The sequence below is a fragment of the Notolepis coatsorum genome (assembly GCF_963971535.1).
Source record: "Notolepis coatsorum genome assembly, chromosome: 17".
NCBI lineage: Eukaryota > Metazoa > Chordata > Actinopteri > Aulopiformes > Paralepididae > Notolepis > Notolepis coatsorum.
Window position 1 is genome coordinate 105,974,081 of NC_140181.1, and position 25,212 is coordinate 105,999,292.

The window sequence follows — 25,212 nt, forward strand, 5'->3', positions numbered from 1 at the left end:
CTTGAGTGAGAGTGAGTGAGCTGCACAGACAAAAATACTCATAACTCGCTGAAATATTGACATTTACAAACGGTTTGGTTTATTACAAGCATTATTAAAAAGAAAGTGGCCTGAGGGATGGGGTTTTTGTTTTGTGTGTTATGGGGTTGATTGGATTGTACAGTAGGTGGCGGTATGCGCCTTTTGTGGTCGCGATCTGCCATTAAACCATAGAAGAAGAAGAAGAAGAAGAAGAAGAAGAAGAAGAAGAAGAAGAAGAAGAAGAGTTGGGGCGGGCGGGCGGGTCTTCAAAAGCATGTTCACACACAACTTAGAACTTAACAACAAGACAAGCGAGTCACAGTCAACGAGAGACGGGTATGGCGAGCCCAACTGCACCAAAACAAGTAGCATTCTCTAAATGGAAGTATAGCAATTACTTTTCCCTCCATGAAATTAAAGGAACGAGTGTAATCGTGAAATGCACATTATGCCCTGGGCAAAAGTACTTATCCACGTCGGTGTCGAGTAATTCAAACTTACTCAAACATATTTCAAAGTCGCATGCTTCCACGAAATTGGTGGCTAAGAAGACCTCCGAGGGAGAAGGAGACAGTGCCACAAAACCTAAGCAACTGAAGCTTGATTTTAAGGATCCACCATGGAATCCACCACCACACGTTTTGTCTCGGACCGAACTGAACAAACGGGTAGCCAGGTATGTCGTGGAGGATATGCTGCCATTATCTACGGGTGAGTCGGACTCATTCAGGGCACTAGTTGCCAATATACCGGTCAGAGGAGGAGTAGCCCTACCGTGTAGAAAGACGTTTTCGAACTATATAGAAGCCCAATATACTCAAATGAATGTGGAGCTCAAACAAACGTTTGAGAAGTTAGAATATGTGTCTACAACAGCAGACATATGGACTGCATGTATGTAACAAGAGCGGGAGCATGTCTATGTTCCCCGGGTTCTATGTTCCCCGGGTTCTATGTTCCCCGCCGGGTCCTATGTTCCCCGGGTTCTATGTTCCCCGGGTCCTATGTTCCCCGGGTTCTATGTTCCCCGCTTTGATTGATTGATTGAACATTTTAGACCACCAGCCCTGATTCCAAACTCTAACCTTAACCAGTTCGAAAGAGGGCCTAAGCTTAACCGTTCGGCTATCTAGGCGTAACGGCGCATTGGATAAATCCGCAAAGCATGAAGCTAGTTATGGCAGCCCTGGCATGCAGGAGGTTCAAGGGACGCCATACATACGACAAAATTGCAAAGGAACTTGACCATATCTACTCCTCATATGGGATATCATTCAAAATCACCACAACAGTCACAGATAATGGCTCAAATTTTGTAAAGGCCTTCAAAATGCATCAGCCAGTGGAGCGGGATGACGAGGATGAGGTGACGTTTACTGACATCAGTGAAGCCTTGCAGACCCGTGTTGTTTTTGATGATGGTTTGATTGATTGATTGAAAAGTTTATTAACAGATTGCAGAATGGGTACAGTACAGCTCAATACATACAATTGTTAAGGGGATGCAGACCAGAGAGACTCGTCTTGTTTACATCAGGGTCCCCCATTTTCAATTCATCATAACATATATGACATACAGATGACATACAGATAGACAGTACTGCTACATCTATACATTTATGACATATCAGATTTGCAAATACAGTACTGTTTGTGATACAAAAAGTGTCCAGAAAAGAGAGTATATACATTTGACGTAGAGACTGTACATTGGAGGAGGTTGGGTGGGGTGGGGTTGGTGGGTGGGGGGGGGGGACACTGTACACTGTACATTGGAATACTGACAAAGCCATACTTGGTAATTTACTGTACAACTGGGTTAAGACATTTGTAGGGGCCAGTTTCGAATTGCAGTCTCCCGTAGGTGTCCCTTGAGAGAGGTTTTGAAAGTGGGTAGTGATCCACATTCCTTTACAGCTGTGGGTAGGGCGTTCCACATTGATGTGGCATAATTGCGAAACGTGTTTAGTCCCTTGTTTGAGCCGAATCTGGGTTTAACATGATTTGTGGAGCTCCCTCTGGTGTTGTGATCGTGGTATTCACTGACCTTTGGGAAGTATTTTGACATGTACATGGGTACCTTGTGTAGAAAGAACGAGAGGTAGGCAGGTGGGCGTAGATGGGTATTTAATACAAGTATCTTACAGGGACGATACGATACAGTCTAGTGCTATATGCTGCTAACCTGACCGGTGTTTACTTCCTGAGTGACGTCAGAGTAGTACGGGCAGGGACCGAAACTAGAGAGCGCCACCCGCCATTGACACTTAGGCCCTGTCCACACGAGAGTTTGGATTTAATATGACCGAAGTTTGAAAAAATAAAACTCCGTCCACACGGTGAACACAGGTGGACAACCGTGTATAACTGCGTACTCACAGGCAGAGCTGGAACCCAGCAACCGATACATTTAGTACAATGTAATACAATGCCAAAGCAGTAGGCGGCGATGTTGTTCAGACATGAAGGCCATTTCAACCAATCAGAAAAGACTGAACGCTCACTAAACTTCCTGTTGGGTCGCAATCTGCCATTAATTAACTGAAGAAGAAGAAGTAACGTTACCGATATGAAATGGATGTAAACGTTATTTAACAGATTGCAGAATGGGTACAATACAATACGGCTCAATACAAACAATTGTTAAGGGGATGCAGTCTGGACTGGGTTCCTTATAAGTTATAACAATAACTTGACAACACATGAGTTTAGTTTAGCTGCAGCTACATGTTTACTCTGAGCGTCAACAGACATCAGTCGATCACAACACTCTTCAACACAGACGATACGTTTTGAACAAAAGTTTGTTACAATCATTTTCATATAACGCTACTTGGGACAGCTCTGCTGTAAACACTGGTGTAGTTGGCTCTGCTCTAATCTCTCTACCCCGCGGTCTGCCGTGAACATGGGGAATAATTGCGACAGCTCTGCTGTAAACACTGGGAATAACCTCGGTTGCTATGCCCACACGCAACTGCAAAACCGCACAACTCCACCCTGGCCACCGGTTTCAAAAGACCGCGGTTGCAGTGTAGCAAATCCCCGGTTGTGTGTGGCCGAACAGTGCAACTGCGCACATACAATCACGGTTACATTAAACCCAGCGTTCGTGTGGACGGGGCCTTAGTTTTTACGTTTGGCGCCTCCCACTGAGAGGTCTGCCGGCCGTGTGGCGTGTAATCAATCAATCAAGTTCATAACGATACTCTTATTTTGAAAATCTGTGCAGGTCTCATTTCCGCCCCAAGCGCATCTCCAGTCATAATATCGATGGCTCCGGCAGTTAGCAACATTCGGTTCGTATGATACTCTTATTTTGAAAAAAAACGTGGCAACGAGTCATATCCGCCCAGCCCTGCAGCGGGATACTATTGGCTAAGGGCTTCTGCCTCGTAACAACACAGAGGCAGACCAGTCTGCTCTAGTCTAGAAGAGCGGACCTCCATGAGCTACCGTTACTGTTTAAACAATGACCCAGTCAACTATTCACTTTTAGTTTAATACATGACGAGGCATTGTCTAACGGTATCTAGCTGGCTAGCTGCTGATATCAACAAATGCTCCAGCAATAGTCGACTCGAGTGCATAATACCTCCGTTCCCTCGTTAGCTAGCTTACGTTAGCTAGCTCACGTTAGATCTATATGTCCCAGTAAACTAAATTGTCTTAATGTTATCTAGCGGGCTAGCAGTAGCTACAGATAGCTCCTGATATCAATGTCTTATAACATTGATTCAATGCGTATTCTAGCTGAGGGCATGTTGAATGTGATTTGACCAAAGAACCGTAACATTATACCAATAGGGTCCAGCTGCATCGCCGGAGAATCCTTGCATGCTGAATGTAGGGTCTAGCTGAATATAGGGTCTAGCTGCAGCGCCGGAGAATCCTTGCTGGAGCTGGAGGCTACTCAAGTATACTATACACACAGACAGTGGAGCTGTTTGCAGATAGCGAGCATTTTGACTTATTGCGTGGTGGCGATGTCTCGCAGATAATACAACTACAAGTATGATTATATAATATATATTTTATTTAAAAAGAAATTTGGCAGGTAAGAAATATGCTTGGCGGGGTAGATTCTTCCCATCTACCCGCCACTGGCCGGTGAGTCAAAAAGTTAATTTTGCTCCCTGAGTACGGGGGCCGTCACGTCTCAAGCTTGTGTATCAGACTAGCACAATGCTCTACATCCTTCCTCTTAAGTTGTGCTCTAATGTAAATACTAACAATGCTCTACAGGCTAGTAGGCTATAACAAATTACGCCATGAAGTGATTACTATTAATATCTAGCATGTGGCTATTTGAACAAACCACAGGTTAACTGTACTTCAAGTGGTAATACACAACAGGTATGAACATCATTACTCCTTCTTTTTTTTTTTTTTTTTTTTCTGTGACAAACACTACATATATCTGCTGTTTGGCCTGCAGACGCGGCCTGCCCGTGAGATGTACGGAGACTGAGTGTGCGGGTTAGTCTTTTGAACAGTCTCTTGTATCTGGGCGTGTTGTTGAGCGTCTGCCTTCTCGGTGACAGGGTGACTGTTGCCTTCGGGTTGGCCAGTCGGAGGTTGGAGAGTGATATCGGGGTCGCAGGGGTCGCTGAGGTCACCGGTTCCGAGACGGGAAGAAGGTGTCTCCGATTCCTTCTGTACTCTCCTCCTTCTGACTCCACGACGTAGGACCTTGGTTCCTTACAGATGCTCTTGATTGTGCCCATCCGGTCGAATCCACGTGGAGTCTGTAACCTCACTACATGTCCCTGGGCGAGTGGCTGGAGGGGCCTGCTTGATCTGTCATAGCACGACTTCTGAATGCTGCGTTTCTTCTCGAGCTGTGCTTTGATCATCTTGTTGTCCTTCGCCTTAGGAACCAGTAGTGTCTTGCAGATGGGTAGGGTGGTACGTGTCTGTCTTGACATGAGCCGCTCAGCCGGTGACCCAAGTGACTGGTCACGTGGAACGTTACGGAGGTTGAGCAGATTTAGGAAGACGTCTGTTCCGTCCCATCTGGACCTCTCCATGAGTTGCTTTGCGCACAGCTCTCTCTGCTAGTCCATTCGCCTGCGGGAACTCCGGGCTACTGGTCACATGGTCGAAGTCCCAGGCCGAGGCGAACTCCTTGAAGCGCTGGCTTGTGTACTGGCCCCCGTTGTCCGATATTACTTTGTGTGGGGCTCCATGCACAGCGAAGTGTCTTTTCAGTTTTGTTATCACTGTGTTGGATGTGATGTCACGCAGCAGGTCCACCTCGAACCAACCTGAGTATGAGTCGACCAGCACTAGGTGGTGACGTCCATTCCACTCGAAGATGTCGGTCACCACGGTTGACCACGGTAGGTCTGGAATGGGATGCAGCTTGAGTGGCTCCCTTTGTTGGTGTTGTTTTGTGCTGTTGCAGACGTGGCATGATGCCGTTTTCTCCTCGATATCCTTCACCATGGCAGGCCAAAACACAATGTCCCTCGCCCTGCGCTTGGTCGACTCTGTGCCAGGGTGGCCTCTGTGCAGGATTGTGATGTAGTCCATTTGCAGTGATTTTGGGAATGACGGCTCTTGAGCCCTTCATGATGACGCCATCGTCGATTGTGAGCTCATCTCTGAATGCAAAGTATTGGCGAGCCCCTGCCGGCAGCGTCGACTCCCTCGCAGGCCATCCGTGGTTGATGATGTTGCATATTTTCTGCAGGGTTGGGTCCCTTTCTGTGTGTTCCTTGAGCTCGTTCAGACGTGATGAGGAAATGTGTCTCACTGCCATGACCTCAAAGTCTGTCTTTTCACCACTAAGCCGGTCTGTGGTTTGTCTGGGAGCACGTGACAACGTGTCCGCGAGATACATGTCCTTCCCCTTCTTGTACCTCAGCTCAAAATCGTACCTTTGGAGTCTAAGCATCATACGCTGCACTCTGGCTGGAGCCGTGTGTAGGGGCTTTGACAGGATGGTGACCAGCGGTTGATGATCTGTTTCGATTAGGATGTGCTTTCCGTATACGTAGTAGGGGTGGGACGATACATCGATCCAGATCGATACATCGATGTAATTATCAACAATCGAATCGGATCGATGCGATGTAATAAGATCGATTCATATCGATACTCTTATTTTGAAAATCCTGTGGCGAGTCTCATATCCGCCCAAGAACAACAGCAGTAGCTCCGTGTGTGTAGATGTTACAGCATAGCATTCTCCCTTTCTGTGTGTGTGTGTGTGCGCGCGTCTTTGGAAAGACCAGATGAGGTCAGAGGAGTTTGATGTTTAAATGTTATTTAAACATAAACAATATAATACATAATAAATGTAGGCCTATACATGATCATGCAACATCAACAAATTGTTGTAGGAACGGTTTGGGAGAGGGAGGTTGTGAGTTTTGAGTTCCAAAAAATTTAGCTTAAAGTTTAAAGCTCAATATATAAAAACGTGGCACTTTACAGTGAACAGGAGGTCTATTTGTATTAAAAACAATAGATTGATTTTCCTTTAAATGTCTGGAAGAGCTCAAAAATACAAATGTCAAATGATATTTTCATTACCTTTTTTTTTGTTGATCTAAATGTTACTGATTGTGTTAAATGGGCATATGATATCATCTCATATCGATCGCAGGCACCTGAATCTAATCGTATCGTATTGTATCGTGAGAGACTTTGTGATATCGGCAAATATCGTATCGTTGTCCAAAGAATCGATATCGTATCGTATCATGATGAAACTGGTGATTCCCACCCCTAATACGTAGTCATTAAACTTGGAGCACGCGAACACTACTGCGAGAAGCTCCTTCTCGATCTGTGCGTATCGCCTCTCCGTCTCCGTCAAGGTGCGGGATGCATAAGCGACTGGGACACCGTCCTGTAGACACGCCGCGCCTAGGCCATACTGGGAAGCGTCGCACGTGAGTGTGACAGGCTTGCGGACGTCGTAGTACATCAGCGTGGGTGGGTTTGAGAGACATTGTTTCAGCGCATCAAATGCGTCTTGGTGCTGCTTGTACCAACACCATTCCGTGTCATGGTGCGTTAGGTGTCGCAAGGGGGCTGAGATTTCACTGAAGTTTGGGACAAACCTGGCCAAGTAGTTTACCATGCCGAGGAATCGCTGCAGAGCCGTTACATCTTCTGGTGCAGGCAGCTCGCTGATCGCTTGCGTCTTTGATGGGTCTGGCTTAAGACCCTGACTTGTGAACAGGTGTCCAACGTAGCCAACTTCTTTCAGTCTGAACCTGCATTTCTTGGAGTTGAGCCGTAAGTTGACTTCACATGCTCTGTCGAGGACTTTCTTGAGATTTTCATCATGCTCTTTCTCGCTGCTTCCTCCAACGATAATGTCATCGACTATCACTGCACAGGGGTATCCTGCGAAGATTTGCTCCATTGTGTGTTGGAAGACTTCACTGGCGCTGCTTATGCCAAAGGGCATTCTGAGGAAACGGAATCGTCCGAATGGCGAGCTGAATGTGGTGAGTAGCGATGATTTGTGATCCAGCGGTACTTTCCAAAAAGAGTTCTTGGCGTCCAGTGTTGAGAACACGGTTGAGTTTGGCATGTGCGCTGCTACTTCCTCCACAGTGCGCATTGGGTGATGTGGGCGTTTGAGCGCCTTGTTTAGGTCTCGTGGATCAATGCAGAGGCGTATGTCGTCTGAGTTCTTCTTGTGGGTTGCTACCATTGAAGATACCCACTCAGTGGGTTCTGAGACTGGTGTTATGATGCCTGTGCTTGCCATTCTGTCCAGTTCCATCTTAACCTTCTCTCGCATAGCGACTGGGATCCGGCGTGCTGGCCTGACGACAGGCGTGGCCTCTCGGTCGATTTTCATGGAGTAGGTGTAGGGGAGCCTACCCACCTCATCCTTGAAGAGGTCTGAATATTCCGAGAACATCTTGTGTGAAAAGTTTTCCTCGTCTGTCAGTTGTAGCTGGTGTATCTCCTTACTGAGTGTGACCAGTCCCATGCTAAGGCTGTCTTGTAAACCCAGCAGCGTCTGGACGTCTTGTTGCACCACGTGGAACTGTAGGGAGTGGGACTTATCTGTTATGTAGCATGCTAGGGATGTAGCATGCTAGGGTTGCTGTCCCCAATGTGTGTATTTAATTTCCTCCGTAGGCAACCAGCCTCGCTGTCCTGGAGCGATCCACTCTCTCTTTGTATTTCACTTGGTTGAACGTTTTGCGAGATATCACGTTGCACTTGGCTCCGGTGTCCACTTTGAGCTCGACAGGGATTCCGTGGACCTGGACTCTGCAGAATATTTCACTCTTTTGTGTCGCTGGTGATCCCACAGTATTGACTGTTTGTCACTACTGTGACTCCATCACAGTAGAACGAATCGTCGCTGTCGCCTGACGATATTGTTCTGTCAACCTGGTTCACAGCGTGCTTTTTTCTGTATTGGTGCTGTGGATTGTCTCTGACTCCCTGGAGTGGATTTGCAGTACTGCTTGAAATGATTCATTTTCTCACATCCGTGACACTGTTTGCCGAATGCAGGGCACCTTTCTTGTCTGGGCTCATGGCTGCCTCCACAGTTGCTGCAGCTGGCTATGGACCGAGTTGAGTGCTCTGTATTTGGCTTCCTCTTGTAAACACGTTCTTTTATTCTGTGCTGTAGGCTATCTACATTGGTTGTGCTTTGCTTTGGTGCAGCCAGTGTCCTAGTGTGTTGTTCTGTCATTTCGTGGATCTGACATGTCTCCACTGCCTTGGTTAAAGTTAGTTTGCTGTCACAGAGTAGTAGCTTCCTCATGCCATCATTTATTATGCCACATAGGGATGCCCCGATCACGTTTTTTGCCACCGATACCGATCACCGATCGTCGTGAGCCATATCGGCCGATACCGATCCGATACCGATCGTTTTTGATTAAAAAGAAATTAAAAATTATTTTATATAATTTTTTTTTTATATAAAAAATATATATATTATATAATTAGACTTGTACTTGTATTATCTGCGAGACATCGCCACCACGCAACAAGTCAAAATGCTCGCTATCTGCAAACCGCGCCACTGTCTGTGTACTCTAGTAGCCTCCAGCTCCAAAAAGGATTCTCAGGCGCTGCAGCTGGGCCCTATTGGTATAACGTTACTACTGTCACATTCAGCAAGCCCTCAGCTCGAATACGCATTCAATCAATGTTATAAGACATTGATATCAGGAGCTATCTGTAGCTACTGCTAGCCGGCTAGATGACGTTAAGACAACTATTTAGTTAAATCGGACATTTCATTTTGAACTGTGAACTAACGCAAGCTAACGGAGATATCAACATGGACTACTAGACTTCCTGGGGCATTTGTTGATATCCGGAGCTATCAGTACTTCAGTAGCTAGCCGGCTAAATACCGTTAGACAATGCCTACTAAAAGTGAATAGTTGACTGGGTAATTTTGTTTAAACAGTAATGATAGCTAGGTAGCTAACGTTAGCTCAGGTCGAATGCACTATCTAGACTCAGCAGAGGAGCCGTCTCCTCTGTGTTTACAAACTCTACACAGGTGCGGGCGGGGCTAGGGAGGAGGAGCAGTTTGCAGGTCCTGTGCGTCTGAGACAAGCGAGTGAGATATCCACTTGATCAGTTTCCGCGATCGGCGAATATGACTCATTATCGGAATTCCCCGATCTCATATTTATACTCAATATCGGCCGATACCGATCGCTGGCCGATCGATCGGGGCATCCCTAATGCCACACACAAGTCTATCTTTGATTAGCTCTTCGCGCAAATCTCCGAATTGACAGCTCTTTGCTTTGATTTTTAAATCACTGACATAGGCTTCAATAGTCTCATCTTGTTTCTGGCTCCTTGTATTAAACTTGTGCCTTTCCATAGTGACGTTTGTTTGTGGATTACATAACTCACGGAATTTCCTCTTCAAACACTCCGGGTCTTCTCTTGATTGGGCGGGGACTATTTCTTCTCCCTGCTCGTCGTCTCCATCGTACAGGGCTGGTCCATATACGAATGCCCGTTCCCGTTCTATGGCTTCCGAGCCAGCCAGGTTTAGCAAGATGAAGGCTTGAGAGCGAGGCGGCTTGTCAGTGTGCGGCAGCAATGAATATATCATACTCTTGCTAGAATATTCTCCAATTCTCCGCGGCGTGGCTGTCAAACACGAGTGGGCCTGGTTTGCGGAATCCTTCCGCCATGCTGAACGTGAGTCCTCACGCGTTATTCCTCGCGCGTTATATATCCTAGTTATAGGCTACCTCCTAAACCTTCGCTTTTCACTTTCGGACGCGGGTTGACTACTGTGTCCACAACGTCTGACACCATGTAGAAAGAACGAGAGGTAGGCAGGTGGGCGTAGATGGGTATTTAATACAAGTATCTTACAGGGACGATACGATACAGTCTAGTGCTATATGCTGCTAACCTGACCGGTGTTTACTTCCTGAGTCGGCCGTCACGTCTCAAGCTTGTGTATCAGACTAGCACAATGCTCTACACCTTGGTCGTGTAGTGTATCTTGTAGACCAGACCATGGTGGTGATGAAGACGATACTGTGATCACGTTGCCGCCACATCAGAGGTGTGCGTCACACACCCTGAACCTGGTGTCATGCACTGATTGACAAGTGGTTACTGTCAACACCTGGAACAAAACATGTTTACAGAAGTGCTACCACAAAATGCACAGGGTTGTGGAATAAGGCAAGTCGGTCAACGGTGGCTGCAGAGACTGTGCATGATGTCATTTCCAAGAAGCTGTTAGTCCCATGCACCACAAGATGGAATTCTATGATGCCCTGGCTCGTATATCTGGGATTCCTATAGTTGAGCTGAACACCATCTCGTCCAAGTTTGGATTGACAGCCATCTCAGAACGAGAACACCAGTTCATTAATGAGTACTGTACGGTCATGAAGCCACTTACAGTTGCCTTAGACATTCTTCAGGGAGAAGATCATTGTTTCCATGGCACACTCCTACCCATGCTGGAGACATTGATATCCAAGACCCTGCAACTGAAGAGTGGCCTGCACACCCTAATTGACCTTCCAGAGGCAATTGTCACAGTAAGAACTTTAATTTATTTTAGATCTTCAACAAATTACCCAATACATTTATTTTATTATATGAATGGGAAAAGATAACTATTCTATTCTAGCCTTTACAGTTATGAATCATTATGACTACAGATGAGATGATGGACCTTCAAAGCCTTGTTGTAAATAAATAGAATGTATAGGCATATAGGGAAATTAATATAGGTTAATGTAAAATTAAATATCTATAAATATGTTCATAATAGTATCTCTATCTGGATAGGGATAGATGCAGATAATATAATATAGACTTTGCATCCTTATGTATCATTTCAGGCAGTCAAAACAAAATTTGCAGAGGTGCTGGAAAGCGAGGATGCTGTCTTGGCTGCTGTGACTTTGCCCAAGTTCAAACTACGTTGGCTGCGGACACAGAATAGGAAGGACAAGGCCAAGGCAAGTCTGCTGGCAGAGTTTTGGAAAATTGTCCAAGAAGAAGACCAGCAAGCAGGTACCATCCCACCAACACGCCACCTCAGCACAGACTCTGCCATAGAGGATGAGTTCTTTTTCCGATGAGGATGACACCTCTGATACTGCAGAAAGTCAAGTTGCAGATTATTTCAAATCAGGAGAACAAGGGATAGACTCTCTTAATGGATTTGCACTGATAAAGAAGATTTCACTCCGGCATAATGCAGCCACTCCATCCAGTGCCCCAGTAGAGAGACTTTTTAGCTTGGGGAAGCTAGTCTTGACTCCACTGAGGAACAGGCTATCTGACCAGAAGTTTGACAAGCTTTTGGTTTTGAGATACAACCACTGGTTCAATGACGAGAAGGGGTGAATGGATAGCTAGATAGGGTATCTTACATTTTTGGTAAATTGCTTAAAGAGCATAATTTAATTTAGATGTATTGGCTGGCTGCAGCCTCTTGAAGTGAGATTGTCAACAATGGCCAGAGAAAGAGATTTATTTTTATGGAGATTTATTTTTTAATTTATTACCTGTTTACATTTGGATTCCTTCGTTTTGCTATACATTGCACTTTTCAGTTACATTGAAAACACCTCATATTGTTACACTGTTCTACTTTTTCGAGGAAGAAAATACTTGAAGTACAGTATACTGTATCTACCAATTGTCTGAAGTTTTATTTGCACTACAAAGTTAATTTGTTATTTGTGGTATAGTGCTTAAAAAGCATAATTTAATTTAGATGTATTGGCTGGCTGCAGCCTCTTGAAATGAGATTGTCAACAATGGTATTACCTGTTTATATTTGGTTTCCTGATAAAAGGATAAGAAGCTTTAGGTTTCCTGAGAAAAGGATAAGAAGCTTTAGGTTTCCTGAGAATGAGATATGAAGCTTTAGGGCTTATGAGAATAAGATATGAAGCTTTAGGTTTCCTGAGAATAAGATATGAAGCTTTAGGGCTGCTGATAATAAGATATGAAGCTTTAGGGCTGCTGATAATAAGATATTAAGCTTTAGGGCTGCTGAGGTCAGTAACCTCTGCTCTTTATATCTCCTGGGATGAACTCTGAAGATATTCATTTTATAAGCACATTGTCAGTGACCAGAGAAAGAGATTTATTTTTATGGAGATGTATTTTTTTTAATGTATTACCTGTTTACATTTGGATTCCTTCGTTTTGCTATACATTGCCATTTTCAGTTACATTGAAAGCACCTCATATTGTTACACTTTTCTACTTTTTCGAGGAAGAAAATACTTGGAAGTACAGTATACTGTATCTACCAATTGTCTGAAGTTTTATTTGCACTACAAAGTTGATTTGTTATTTATTTGTGGTATAGTGCTTAAAAAGCATAATTCAATTTTTCCCAGTTGTGGCCTGTTGAATAAATATCAAAATTCCAAAACATCTATTGTGGTATTTCATTTGTATCGATTCCACGGTTCGAAATTAACGGGGGCTCGGGGCAAAATGCCCTTGAAAATGGACAAAATGCCCCCGAATATCAGTTAAGGGGGGCAGAAAATGCCCCCGACAGTTTACTAATTATATATATAATTATATATATGATCTACAGTGCGAGCATTTCCCTTGTATTTGGCCCTAATAATATGTGTGTGTGCGCCACCCGGAAAAATCATTTACTCAAGACGAGTGACGATTACAAAACAGCTCCGCTGTTATAATAGTCCCACATTACACAAGGCGCATAAACGTCCAATCACAGTAGCGCCCGAAAACAAAGTCACGGTACCGGCTTAGGCAAGTTATACATTCAGAATCAGACAACGCAAAAAAAATCAGCCAGCCATGAAGCCCATTCATTTTTATTTTGAGCAAAAGAGAGACGAGGAGAAAGAGAGGAATCCGGCTGACATGGCTTTTGAAGTGAATGAATGAATGAATGAAAACTTTATTTAACAGATTGCAGAATGGGTACAATACAGTACGGCTCAATACATACAATTGTTAAGGGGATGCAGACCTGAGAAAGACGTTTGTCTTGTTTCCATCAGGGTCCCCCATTTTCAATTCATATAGACATTTATGACATACATAACATACATGACATTTATGGCATAGGGACATATAGGTATTTAGTACTGATACATTTGTGACATAGGCGGTATTCAAATATACAGTACTGTTACCCCTAGATCCTGACAGAGTATATACATATGATGGGGAGGGGACTGTACATTAGGAGGGGGTGGGTGGGTGGGAGGGGAATATACATACGGCGGGGAGGGAATATATACATGCGGTGGGGAGGAGACTGTCTATTAGGAGGTGGTGGGGGTTTTGGGCATTTACGGTGGCCAGTTTCGAATTGCAGCCTCCCGTAGGTGCTCTTTAAGGGCGGTTTTGAATGTGGGCAGGGATTCACATTCCTTTACAGCTTTGGGTAGGGCGTTCCACATTGTTGTGGCATAATTGCGAAACGTGTTTAGTCCCTTGTTTGAGCCGAATCTGGGTTTAACATGATTTGTTGAGCTTCCTCTGGTGTAGTGGTTGTGGTATTCACTGACCTTTGGGAAGTATTTTGACATGTACATGGGCACCCCGGTCGTATAGTGTATCTTGTAGACCAGGCCCATTGCAAGTTGCTGTACTCTGTCGTCTACTCTAAGCCATCCTAGGTTGGCAAAGTGGGCAGGGGTGAGGTGGGTTCTGGGGTTCAGGTCAAGTAGTAGTCTGACCAGTTTGTTTTGTGATGTTTGTAATTTTGTTTTAAGCGCCTTTGAGGTGCTTTGGTACCATGAGGTGCACGCATAGTCATAGTACCCTTGAATGAGTGCTCCTGCCAGAGTCCTCAGGGTATTCTTGTTTACCAGAGAGGAGATCCGGTACAAGAATCTAGTTCGTTGGTTGACTTTTTTTTATTACATTGGATGCCATTTTGTCACAGGAAAGATTTGCCTCTAGGATGGAACCCAGGTAGGTAATTTCGTCTTTCCTTGTGACAATATTGTCACCCACTGTAACTGAGAAGCCGTCGGTCTTGCTGAGTTTGTTATTTGAACCGAAGAGAATGGACTCTGTTTTGCCCATGTGTAATGATAGTTTGTTATCAGCGAGCCATATGCAGATTTTGCCTAGTTCCGTGCTGAGGGTTTTTTCAACCTGCAATTTGTTCTTGTCAGAGACCAGCAGGGCTGAGTCGTCCGCAAACAGGAACAAGTTGCAGTCACAGGCTGACGACATGTCATTTGCATAAATTAGGAAGAGTAGCGGTCCTAGTATGCTTCCTTGTGGAACACCACAGCTCACTGTGAGGGGGGGGGATAGAGTACCGTTTACCTCTACCATCTGTTCTCTCCCCTCCAGGTAGGATTGCATCCAGCTCACTGATAGGCTATCAAAACCAATTGCTTTTAGCTTGTCCATTAGAATGGAGTGATTGACAGTGTCGAAGGCCTTTTGTAGGTCCAGCATGACCATGCCGCAGTATTTGCCAGCGTCCACCTCTTGTTTGATGTGGTCGTTCAAATAGAGGAGGCATGTGTCAGTGGAGTGGGACGTTCTGAAGCCAGATTGGAATTCGTAGATTAGGTTTTTTTCCGCCAGGTACTTTTCGACCTGTTCGTAGACTATTTTCTCCATGACTTTCGAGATGGAGGTAAGAATAGAAACAGGGCGGTAGTTGCCTGGGTCTAATTTGCTGCCCTTTTTGTGTAGAGGGGTCACTCTCGCAATTTTGAAGTCCTTGGGGACGTGCCCCTGTTTTATAGAGAGGTTTATTATGTGTGTGATGACTGGGGTGATGGCGGCTGCTGCGTCTCTGAGGAATTTGGAGGGGATGTTGTCATGGCCAGTGGCCTTGTTAGGTTGGAGGGCGGTCAATTTTTTGAGTACCTCATCGGTTGTTACCATTTCAAGTTTGAAGTCGTCTTTGTGATATTCGCACGTGTTTTTGCGGGTCCAGTCCCCACGGTATGTTGACAGAATTCGCAAAACACCTTATCGACTGAAGCATAAAAGTCATTAGGATACTGCTCTGCTCTGAATTTAGGGCTTAGTGGGGAATTTCTTCCGACGTTAACGTTAACGACGCACCGAAGCAGCTAGACCATTTCTCCGTGTTGTGTGTAACACGCAGCGGTCCCCGCCTCCTCCCTCCTTGCAACAAACGTTCCACCCAAAAACGGAATTTCTATTTCATAATGAATTAAATAATTGTATAAAGAATTTTCAATGTTCTGTCATCTAATAATATATTCCATTACCTTTCCTATCTGTATCAAAGTCAAAATGTTGGTATCATAACAACACTACAACATACAAAAGCAGCTTGACAACCGATATCCTTTGCGTTTGATTGATTGAAAACTTTATTAACAGATTGCAGAATGGGTACAATACAGTACAGCTCAATACACACAAGTTAAGGGGATGCAGACCAGAGAAAGACTTTCGTCTTGTTTACATCAGGGTCCCCCATTTTCAATTCATAGTGTGCACACGCACCGTATAATAATGCATGAGATAAATAGTTAATAAACTCTGTGTTACTTGAACAATTTTCACTGTGCTCCTAAATTTCTTTGTGTGCTCCTAAATTTTTATTTAGATTTTATTTATTAACATTTTATTTAGGAGCACATGTGCTCCTTGGGGAAAAAGGTTAGCGTAGAGCCCTATATATGAAGACATTAACATTACATTATCAAACATAGGGACGAAGACTGTAAAAAAAAGTGTCAACAATGTTTTATAATCCTTATGTTAATTTTCATCATAAAAATTCAGTGCCCCCGAAATACAAAAAAAAGCCCCCGAAAATCAATTAAGGGGGGCAAAAAAAGCCCTTGAAAAAAAATGTTAATTTCTAACCCTGATCGATTCACTATATAAACATAGTAATTATAATAATAATATCAAGTGAATCATCTTCAGACTGGTTTATTTGTGCATAGTTCTTTAAACGGAGCCCTTCCCCCTTTTTTTCATGACATGTTTGCCCATTGCCCACAATCACCAAATTCATAATTATCCCACACGTAGTTCCCGTTTGCTTAGACCACCCTTTTCCCGCACTTCCCAATCTCAGTTTTGTTTGCTCTACCGAGGGTCAAAGTTGTGGAACTCTTTGCCTCCACATATTTTGGAATTCTCTTTTCTGAAATTCAAAAGAGCACTGAAATCTCATCTCTTAGATCACCAATATTTCCCATATGGACTTCCTTTACAAACTGTGGTCTGATGGCTTGTTGTATTTTGTTATTGTATTTTCGTTTTATTATATATTCTTCCTGTCATTAATTGTTGGAGTCTAGTCTCACTTTGTCCCACAGCAACATTAAAATAGTTTAGATTTGTGTACATTGTTTATGTTAATGTATTGTATTAAGTGCCCATTTCATTATAATATTCAGATTTATCATAAATAATTGAACATGCACATGTATTTTATGTTCCGTTAAAGAGGGGTGGAGGTCGGGTCACATTTGAGCAAGATTTTACTTAATAGTTACTTTCTGAAGTAACTAGTTACTTTTATAATTTGTAACTGAGTAAGTAATTTAGTTACTTTTTGGAAGAAGTAACTGTAACTAGTTACTTTTTTTTAAATAACTTGCCCAACACATTTGTTTCCCATTAATGACCTAGACTGTGGTACTTTTTTTAATAAAAAAAAGTATATATTATTATTATTATTATTATTATTATATTCTTTTTATATTTTTTAATATAAAGTTTGCCAATAGGGATGTATCAGTAGTAGTCGTAATAGTAATCCAGTATATTTTTTAAATTTAAAAAAAATAAACCAGTTCAACACACAGGTAACCACTTTTGCTTCATTCCTTTGCTGGCTAAAATGGTTTAACCCCAAAAAAATTGATACAAAAGGTTTTTCAATGGATTCTGGTAGTATTGGGCGTGCTAAATAACATACTAAAAGTCGACCGAAATCGACCCCTCCGAAAGCCGTCATTTCCAAGATGGCGTCCCAGATGGCGCCGGGGCGATTCAAATGGCTATATCTCAAATTAAGAAAATGGTGCAAAGGATTTCTCAACTGATTCTGGTACCTATGGGCATGCTCACTAACATACTAAAAATCTAGGAAAATACACCTTCCAGAAAGGCTTCATTTTCAAGATGGCGTCCAAAATTGCGGCTGGCCAAGCTTAAAATGGCTATATATATGTCAATATAAAAATTATATAAATGATTTTGTCATTTGATTCTGGTACCCCAAGTACCCCTAGACATACTTAGGAACATACTAAAGTTTTAGGGAAATACACCTTCCGAAGAAGCTTAATTTTCAAAATGGTGTCCAAAATGACGACTGGGAGCTTAGAATGCCTGTATCTCAAATGGGAAAACATTTCTAAAGGATTTATAAACTGATTCTGGCACCTCTATACATTAATAACGAGCAAAATATCTAGCTAAATATATCTGCTAGGAATGCATCATTTGCATCATCAAAATGGCTGCCTGTAGCTTATTTTGGCTCAAATTAAAATTGGTTATTATATTCAACCTAGAAAGCTGGCTTTGGTGTTGAACACAAAATAAATGACCCACTTATTGTGGTCTTTAGGCCTACTCATCATCATCTTCAGGATCCTCTGGGAGAAACTTGTTATGTGGATTGTCACATTCATGAAGTTGACGTGGTCCACAGACGGTAGTACAAGGTAGTCCATATTTTCTGCATGAGCAGCGAAGTGTCTTGCAGGCAGTGGTACAGTTACAATCAATGACCTTCAAGAGACTGTCTGGAGCAGCATTCATTGTTGACATGAGTGGGACAAATCTATTGTCCTGCAGGTTCCAGCCCCAGTCTAGAGCATCTATACCATCATCTGTTCCCATCCAGACCATGACCTGGTAGTATGCTCTACGACAGTGGAATTTGGTAGCAGATTCAGTTGGTGGTAGACGTTCAGGCGTTACCGTTGATGAAGCTGAGACAACCTTCTTGCTGAAAATGTTATATCTCATTTTTGCAAGCGAATCTGTGCACTTTCCACCAAAAAAGACAGCCATTGCTTGGCACCCAAGGTCATCGATCACATCTGTTGTCTGGTTTGGTACAGTGAATGCATTGGCACAAGCCTGAAGGACAGGATCCCCTTTTACAAGTTTTTGGAATGCTGTCTTTTTGCCAACTCCGAAGATCCGGGAAGTTGTGTCACAGCCAGTCACAGCATGGATGAACAGCAACTGAGAACACGCATCCTGTCCGAGTACTTCTTTCAACTGGTTTATGGCGTACACTTTAAAACTGCCATCAGCTTTCGACTTGTCTGATCTGAAATAAAGGCCCTTGCTATCTCTCTGTGCATAGTAAAGAAGTAAGACGAGGAGATCAGTATCTTCTCCAATCAGCGTCGTGGTGTGAAGAAGAGATGATCCCACTGCGGCCCTTACTATGTCTACATCAGCATCTCCAAGTGAATTGACCACAGTGCAATCCCGTTCTTTCAGTTCATCACTTATCATGTGGATCAGTTTCTGTTTATTCAGATCTCTTGACAGGAACTCCTCCTTCTTACCTGAGAACTCTGTCTCAGCAGTGAAGTTGACAATGGGATGAATATTGTTTCCTCTTCTTTGATGTGTGTTGTCTTTAATGGATGGCCCATCCTCATAGCCATCAAACACAATGGTTGTAGCTGAGCCATAATGTTGGATGGTGAAGTCTGCATATGACTGTGCAATTTTACCATAGCTTTGTCCGTGCTTCCATTGTATTCGGTGAAGGAGTGAACCACCATCAAGAACATAATGCTCCGTTTCTGGTACAGAATCTAGGATTGCATCACTTGCATGATCACAGATCGCGTGCGCTAGTTGTGGTTTATCAGCTTTGCGGAAGATGTTTCCGGCTTCAAAGAGGGCAGGAGGGAAAGGACTGAGTTCGTAACGCATAACCTCCTCCAATGACAGCTCTCCAGTTTGGGAGACAATAAGGAAACGTTGAAAAAGAAGTGCAGAATCAATGATTCGATCAGGAGCAACCTTGATGGACGATTTTTGTCCAAGGGTTATGGCTTTATCCTTTCTACTAAATGAAAATGTGAATGCCGGCTGTCCGATCATTTTGTGCATGATGTTGCGTCCAACAGAGTCATAATCATGCACGTTCACTCCATCCTCAGCGACAACACCTGTAACAACATTCCTTAAAGAAGAGTCTGGAGAGAAAGGTGAACATATAGCAAGTTTTGAAGTGATCTTCTCCAGGTCAGCAGCATCCCTTTTCATCCTTGCTTCTGTTGAATCCTTGTGCTGTTCTGATGTTGTGTATGTCTGGTTTGAGAACTCCTGCATTGCGGTGTTATACTCTGATGTTATCCCCTTTGACATTGTCCAAAGGGATCTCTGATTGTCGGTCATTCCACTTCCATGTGTCATCCTGTAGTCTTCAATGACCTCATCAATGTTGTTTCGATTACAAGATCTGAGCTGAGGCCTGCCCATGATTGGCTGCTGCGACGGATAACATGAAAACCCTTTTCAAATTGTCTGAAGACATCTGGGTGGTTGATGTGAAGCTGACTCATCTCTTGGACATAAAAGTGTGCCGATTTCAAGTAATTGTAATGCCCAGCCGCAGCGAATATCGGCATGCATTCAGAAACAGCGCGTAGGTGCAAAAGCCAGGAACCTGTGCGATCTGCTGTTATCAGTGACCTAGCAACTTCTAACGTGTTGGTAATTTAGCCACAACTGACTAGTTTTGGATCTAGCACACAGTTCCATCTTCCTTTTTCCCATCTCTTCATTTATTGTAATGAGGGTCTGATGTGAACACTGTTTCCAATGGCATTTCACCCTTAACTATTGAGGTATACATTGCTTCAGACTGTTCAACCATTGCTGCAAATTCATGACTATCATCTACCATTTCTGATATTATCATGCGGTTAAGACATTTGTCAACCAGAAGATGGCCACGGAATGCTCTCTGAACTGATTTGCCTGTCATCATATGGGCTACTGAGTTCTCCCCATAGACTACCCCTAGAATGTCCTTAAGTCCTGTACCGTCCGTCCATCAGTGTACCAATTGCAAACACCTCTAACTATAACAACTATAATGGTCAAAAAGAAGGCTTCAACTATGCTAGCTTGAGAGCTGGAGAGTGCAAACACCTTTTTTAGTAAGCTATTTGTATTTGTATAGTCATTTTAAGCTCCTGGGCGCCAGTTTGGACGCCATCTTGAAAATGATGCCTTTCCGGAAGGTGTATTTTTAGATTTTTAGTATGTTCACAAGCATGTCTAGAGGTACCAGAATCAAGTGAAAAATCATAGTTATATATTTTTTTCTATTGAGATATATAGCCATTTTAAGCTTGGTCTGCCGCCATTTTGGACGCCATCTTGAAAATTAAGCCTTTCTGGAAGGTGTATTTTCCTAGATTTTTAGTATGTTAGTGAACATGCCCAGAGGTACCAGAATCAGTTGAGAAATCCTTTGCACCATATTCTCAATTTGAGATATAGCCATTTTAATATCTCCACCGCCATCTGGGACGCCATCTTGGAAATGGCGGCTTTCGGGGGGGTCGATTTTGGTCGACTTTTAGTATGTTATTTAGAACGCCCAATACTATCGGAATCCATCGAAAAACCTTTTGTATCAATTTTCTTTGGGTTAAGTGCTTTTTTTTCATAGATTGACTCGCCTATCTAGTCAATTGTGTTTTGAGCACAAAGTTCATCATAGATCTAGCCTCTTTATTTTGCTCAAAAAAAACGCAATAGGTTGAGTGTGGTGGCGATCGAAAGGCGGCAAATTAATGTTAATGTTTTTTTCTTTTTAAGGGGGAAACCCTTGCGAGCACGGGGAGAACATGCAAACTCCACACACAAAGGCCCAGGAGATACCCCACCTGAGTGCCTGCCAACCCGGCACCCTGGTCCCCAAGCTGGAACCGGACCCGGGACCTTCTTGCTGTGAGGCGACACTGTTAACCCCTACACCACCATGCCGCCTACAGACTGGTATGGTTCTTTAAATACAACCTTTCCTTTTTTTTAATCAACCCATGTTTGTTCAGTGGTTTAATGTGCACATTACAGTAGGTCCTAATAATACAGTACCAACACCAACAAACAATTAAGATTAACACTTTAATCGCCGAAGACGCTGGGCAGCGTCTTTCCCCGCCATGCTTATTCTGCCGAAGACGCTGGACAGCGTCTTTGATATCAATATTTCAAAAATCTGTGATCGAAATCATATTTCTCCCCCGGAGACATTATATGTACTGGTGAGCCCCTCTCAACTCTCCAACGGTTCAAGAGAGCCGATCGCCCAAACAGGAAGTGATGCGGATGAAGTGGTGCTCACCCATATTTCGTCCGGGCACTCGCTATCGTTAGCGAGACTCCATCTTGACACACTGGATATCGATCGATTGCAAATAACTCGATAAACAACATGATTTGGACGTGTATATACTATTATACAACCTGGAAATGGATCGGATATTTCTACATCCCATAATAGGAATATTTCAGTTCCACGCTCATCGTCCAACGGCGCGAGGAAGATACGGTAAGATCCAGCGTTATTTTTCAACGTGTTCTTTACTAACTGTTCTAATGATCATATCACCCACACTAGATGAATGATATAACGTTGGCCACGGAATTATAAACGACCCCCCGCCCATCCGGTCAACATCAGATCATACTTAGTAACTCCTAGAAGCACGTCCAGTTGACATTTTTTATCTCTCACAGATTCCTATCAAACTGTATTTCATCATCAATATAATTCATTTGGGGCTATAAATCAAGTTCTGGAGAAAGCTGCAGAAAACGATAAAAACATACTTATACTTTAGACCGTATTTTAGTATGAATATGTGAATGAAAAAGTATAATGTTGCTACACCCTGAACAATTGATATAGGACGTTGAATGGGCCATATAGTAATGTCAATTTAGCAATACAATTTAAAAAGCTATAGCCCTGCAAAGAAGGGGAACTTCTCCATGTTAAATAGGGCTGGCGAGGGATGGTAAATTATGAATTTAACCCCGGCGATCAAAGTGTTAACAGTCAGTTAGGCTATTTATTATTATTTGTATAATAACAAATATTACCAGAGACACCCTATATAATGAGGAGATGGTGCACCCCGTAGTAAAATTAGAATGACTGAAGTTTGAGGTGACATGTGAGTTTAAAAGATGTCTAAAATTGGTAACGATCTCTGCAGTGAGTGAGTAACGACTACATGGCAGAAATGGTTGTGTGTAGAAGGTCAGGTTGTTAGTCCTGTTAGTTCCCACTAGATGGCAGCGGAGGGAGAAGACTTCTCTTCAGTACATGATGGTGATAACCTGTGTGTGTGTGTTCATTCAGTGAGTCTCCAAGAGAGTCTGCAGATTGATGTGTTGAAACTACAGAAGGAGAACCTCATGCTGGAGCAAGAAAAGCTTCATCTGGAGCGAGAAAAGCTTCATCTGGAGATCAGGTTGTTAAAACAAAAGCTGCATGAATAATTGAAAAGCTGTCATTAGATTCCATCAAGACAGTTGGCTTTTTCTGTCTTTGTACCTGGTCTGTGTGCGATTTTATTACTTATTTTGTATTTAAGAATGTGAGGGGCATCAGACACCTTTCAAAGGTTATAGTCACTATATTTGGGGCCGTCATTTAATAATCTTTAGGTATGGTTTATAGATGCGTATATAAACATCTAGTGGTGGTTTTACACGTATATAGTGACATCTAGTGGTGGTTTTACACTTTTTAACATCACCGATACTGGAACTTGAAATATCACCCAAGATTAGTATCGCTATCAAACTGCAAGTCTACTGATTATCATCATTATCATCATTGTGAAAGCTATGACACACTAAATCCCAGACCAGGACATTTAATTATTGTTTTTATTTCTCCCATTCTCCCTAATTTAGTCATTATGCCAATTCCCTGTGGCCTGTGTGTTTGTCTTCACTGGGAGAGTGTAACGCACATGTAGGTTCAGCCATCTCCCCCAGATCCCCTCACCACCGAACATGCACCCTGACCGACCAGTAGATGTAGCTAATGCAACGACCAGGACTCATTTGACCTCTACAATACCCAGACACCCCTCACTTTAACTTATGATATGAGAGAGGAAAGTTATAGTCCTTGGGCCAAACACTTTTTTGGTACCATCTGGGTGGGCAAATTCTAGATGTGATTGTATTATACCTATACATCACTAGATTATGTTTTGATATGATGGACCTTTTGGTTTTGTAGTTTATTAGTGGTGATCACCTCCTGAATGTATGGAGTGCTTTTGTTTTAAAACTGGGTTTTTGCTAAATAAGTCTCCTGCCATATTTTGCTCCCCTTCATAGATTCGCTCGTAGGTTGGGTTGTCTGGGGAGTAGAGACATGACCATGCTAAAATATTGTGCGCCTGAGTCTCCTGAATACATAGAGACAACTACTGAGGCGATCGGACCTTCCTACACTGTGGTATCATAACTTTTGAGCACCTCTGAGGTATTATGCGGTAGGTGCGCAAAAGTTACCATGTCTCAGCGTAGGAAGGTCTGATCGACTCGGGGAGTGTCTCTACTCTGGCATAATATTTGATTTGGCAGTGACTGAAAAGGTACAGACTGAAGCATAATGCTTATACATGCCTGTCCTATATTCTTAACAAAATTAAGACTCAAACAGTATTCTAAAAGAAAATAACAAAAAAAGTATTATTCACATTTGTAGTCTTCAAAAATAGCTATACAAACCATTTTCTTAAAACCAAAAGCGAATGACTCATTCTTCACTGTATATCAGCATTGTTCCACAAGTTAACCCCAACAATAGAAATACACCTCCTTTTAATCCCTTTCTTAGCTTTTTGAACAGTAAATTTACAAATATCTCTCAAATCATATTTTCTTTCATGTATTGAAAAAAACCTTTGCACACCATCCGGGAGTAACTTTGCTTTAGCTCTGTACATTATTTGCATAATTGTATAATAAACCTATAATAACATGAGACTTTATAAACAATGGATTTGTGTGGTCATAGTAACCAGCCTTAACTCATTCAGCGGGGACAAGGGACTAAACATGTTTAGCAATTATGCCACATCAATGTGGAACGCCCTACCCACAGCCGTAAAGGAATGTGAATCCCTACCGACCTTCAAAATCACTCTCAAAGAGCACCTACGGGAGACTGCAATTCGAAACTGGCCACCGTAAATGTCCAAACCCAACCCCCTCCAATGTACAGTTTCCCCCACCCCACCTACCCAACCTCCTCCAATGTACAGTTTCTTCCCCCTCAAATGTATATACTCTCAAATGTATATAATGTATATACTCTCTTCTTAGAAACTCTGTCTATTAATCAGATAATCAGGGCTGTAGTGGGGGAGGAAATGTATTTTGTGGTGTCTGTAGTAAAATAAACATTTAGATTTTCATGTCTATATTATTTTTGTGATTCTATTGTTTTTATTGTTAGTGTTATTATTGTCCTGTGAAGTCGTGTCTATTATTATTATTATTATTATTGTATTGTGTGTTGTCATGTGGTGTTTTATATTTCATGTAAAAAAATTAAAGATTTGGTCCAACAATTTTCTTATTAATAATTCATGTTATTATTATTGCAGCATTTCCGTTTCCTGTGTGTGCAGCGCAAGCGCTTTGATTAATTTCCTCACCCGACAGGGATAGGAAGTGTTTGAGTAGATTTCTTAAGCGAAC

At 42.8% G+C, this 25,212-nt stretch overlaps 1 long non-coding RNA gene across 1 annotated transcript; it reads left to right on the top strand.

Annotated features, from left to right (window-relative positions):
• The first annotated feature begins 322 nt into the window (after window positions 1–322).
• Window positions 323–25,033, top strand: LOC311244353. Its single transcript, XR_014620688.1, has 3 exons — window positions 323–732; window positions 21,295–21,474; window positions 22,847–25,033. It is a non-coding gene; the product is annotated as an uncharacterized lncRNA (long non-coding RNA).
• The last annotated feature ends 179 nt before the right edge of the window (window positions 25,034–25,212 follow it).